General features: G+C 30.3%; 1 long non-coding RNA gene across 1 annotated transcript; it reads right to left on the reverse strand.

The window, feature by feature from the left end:
* Positions 1-1,039: 1,039 nt before the first annotated feature.
* LOC117682699 (uncharacterized) lies at positions 1,040-2,908 on the reverse strand. The gene is made up of 3 exons (XR_010713000.1): positions 2,747-2,908; positions 1,698-1,819; positions 1,040-1,472 (listed from the first exon to the last, which is right to left on the reverse strand). It is a non-coding gene; the product is annotated as an uncharacterized lncRNA (long non-coding RNA).
* Between the last annotated feature and the right edge of the window lie 766 nt (positions 2,909-3,674).

Genomic DNA, 3,674 nt, shown 5'->3' on the forward strand with positions numbered 1-3,674 from the left:
TCTCGGAACACTGTCCACAATTTTTTCTTTCAGTCATCTGTTAGAGTCATTAACATCCATAGTTTTCATGTGTTTGCGACAAAAGGGCATAAAAACCTCATGAACAATTACTTCAATTACTTTATATTAATGACCAAAGAGAAGATGAATGAAAATAAATGCATATTCGACAGCGTAATTTGCAAAATAAATGAGTAAAGAAATGAATTACAAATACAAATAAAAGACTAATTCTAACAAAGCAAGAAATAAAACCAAGCCAAGATCAACCATTTGATCCACAAACATTTCCTTAAAAAAGGATGAAAATAATATCGACGGTTTCGCACTCTGTATATAAAATTAAGAAATGAAGATAATAATTTTTCTATTGATCGAGGTTTCAAAGAAAAAATTGACCGGAAATCTTCATCAATGCGCGTACACAGGGGATTTCGCCACACATCATTCTCATATCAAAATGATATGATTCTTATATAATTGCGCTGATATGAGATGATAAAAAAGGGCATCATATGAGAATCATATCATCGGTATCATATGAGAATCATATAATTCTGATATGAGAATTATATGATAAGGGCATCATATCAAAATTATATGATCGCATATATAATGATTATATAATTCTCATATGACTATCATGTAATTTTAATATGATAGGAGAATTATATGAATATAATATTTGTGCAAACTATGGCTTTGCAATGCAAAATATGCCCCACATTTGACAAACCTCAGTAGTAAAATAAATACATAGAATGTATGCTATCCACTTATTTCACATGCAAATACATGTAAAATAAATGCCTCTAAATACTTTCAGTCTTTAAAATCATTTGATGATACTCCTGAACTTGCTGTTCCAACCTTCCATTAATGGATCTTGAGAAATGTCATTGGTTTTCCTTTCCAAGCTACTTGAGTTTATCTAAAATTATAGCTAAAGAAAAATAACCACAACAATTCTCACAATTAAAATAAATTTAATTCTTTCAAATGATAACATTTAGATATTTCTATTCTTCTTGTTCTTTGGTGCTTCATTAGTTTTCTGAAAAAGAAACATATTTTGACACTTAGAAATTAAGATATCAGTTTTTATGATTTGTAAATAAGCTCAACGTTATAGTACACATATAGTTCCTGTATGCTACGATACGTCAATGTTATTCACCAGATTTGATGACAATTTGTTGCAAATAAAACATGAATTTCCTATCCTCTTACACATTTATTTCCCATTTAATAATGATTGCTAAATCATTACATTTGCAAGCTTGAGAGAGAGGGAGAGAGAGGGAGAATGAGAGAGAGAGAGAGAGAGAGAGAGAGAGATTAAATGTCCAACATCAGTATCAATTTGACAAAGTACAGTAATACCCTTAATTCATTTATCCCTTCAAGTCTTTCCATACATTTCTCCCTTTCTGATGTGTTAACCAAAGCATAAGACAAGTTTGGATTTTATCCTGAAATTTTAATGCAACTTCACTATACCCATGCTTAAAACAAAGAACATAACAACTTTTAGAATCAAAATTTTAAAAAGCAAAATCATTCATGTGTTGTTAACAATTAAATGAACTTTCAAAAAGTTTAATATCATTCTTAGGAATCTGGAAATTATAAATATAAGTATCAACAATTCAATGAAATTTTAAATCAATTTTAATGATGTCATATATGTATCATACCAGATTCAGTACAGGACGCAATCTTTCTATGAACTTTAGGAGAATGCCAGGAGCTTTAAATTATAGTCATAGTCCTAGACTTGTTACTTAGTACTAATCTTGTGTACTATAATAGCCATTTGCTGAAAAATATAAAACACAAAATAAAATGATGAATATAAACATAGTTTAAATACATTCATATTTGTTTAAAAAATACTGACTTTCATACTACAATATTACTGAAGGTTTAGTAGAAATAAATGCCATGCTACTATTTTGAAGATGTGAGCAAATTGTGAATAATCTGTTTAAATTAAAATGTAATAAAATAACACTCATTTATGTGATTGACTGGTCATTTTCAACTAATACTAGTACTTGTCTTGAGTTAACTTGTTAAAGAAGAAAAAAACCCAATAAACATATTTACATTATACATAATTGTAAATTTTACTTATATTATCTGTTTCTAGAGTAAATTAATTTTTTAAATAAAATAAATAACATAAATAACGTTAATGAATAATTATACATAATTTTATGCTTGACATGCAACATGACATAATCAGTGAGTCATTCCCTGTTGATCTTCGACAGCTGAGAGGAAGGCCTACTTGGTGCTTCATATCAAGCTTTACTCTAGATTTCGGCTACTTTCACTTTGAAAGTTTTTAGTGTTCAGAATGCGCTTGTTCTTCATTAATTGACATATATTTTGAGTTGGTGATTGTTTTACAAAAGTGTTGTACTATATAAATCAAATTCAATTAGCTATAGCTGCACAAAGCTGTCTCTGCACTGTGGGAAATAGGGCTATAATTTAACACGCAGATATTTTGTAACCGTATTTCCTCACATTTTTATATAAACACTCCGACTCTCTCCAGAGAATGTAGCAGTTTTTATAAATAAAATGATGAATGATTCCGATCGTCGATCTACTAGAATTTTCTTGGAAAAACACAGCAACAGTTCTATAGCATGTGCAGATTAATTCGCAATCTACCGTCAGTTGATTAATTTAATTGCTCGTAAATGAAAAAGAAATAAGACTGGTAAATCCTTACCTTTCATCTGAAAATTGTCCTGCAGTTTCTGATCTCTTCTGCGTTCGTGACGTAAAAATATGACGTATACATGTGAACGACAAAATCGAAGCCAATTCAGGTTTCATTCCGAAATTGTTTACACCTGACTTAAGTTGATTATATAATTCGTAAAAAATATATTTTATTAAATTCTATATGCCTTTTATCAATAGGGATTTTATTCATTTAACAAAAATAAAGGAAGAAATTAAGACTTTATTTGAAAGCAATAGAAATCCACTCATTAAATATATAATTCGCTTATAATTTCAAACAAATTTTCATATCAAACCAATAATCATCATGCCGCAATTAATTGCCGCATGCCGCAAAGAACTTCATATCAGAATCATATGTGGCGAAATTGCCTATGTAGCAGTATTATAAAACACAAATAGTGAGTTAAAATCTGAACCGGCTGAATTGAAAACGAAAGGAAAATACATGCGATAGCTTGTGATATTATTCAATTTGCAGAAAGAATCGTTAAAACTGGTTTTCATGTGAGATCACTGGAATATGCAACTGGGCATAACCATGCAAGAAGAGGCGAACGTGGACGAAAATAGTTGATAGGTCGACAAAAAATTATACGTACAAGCGACTTTTGTAAACGTTGTGGTAACTAGACAGTCAGTGATGTACTTAAATGGATATCTGCCGCTTGGAATGCGCCGAAGGAGTTGATGCACTACTCGTACAGTAGCTTTGCTTTACAATGCTTATGCTGATGACTACGAAAGCCGAGAAGGATCATTCGAGATTCGAGATTCGAAATACGAGATTCGAAATACGAGATTCGAGATTCGAAATTCGAGATTCAATATCTAAATTAACCAATCAAATCAAGGATCTGAAAATATGTATCCTAGCGACATCAAACTGTTCTAAATAAAAATCATACGTA

Source organism: Magallana gigas, chromosome 4 (genome assembly GCF_963853765.1).
Source record: "Magallana gigas chromosome 4, xbMagGiga1.1, whole genome shotgun sequence".
In the NCBI taxonomy this organism is placed as follows: Eukaryota; Metazoa; Mollusca; class Bivalvia; order Ostreida; family Ostreidae; genus Magallana; species Magallana gigas.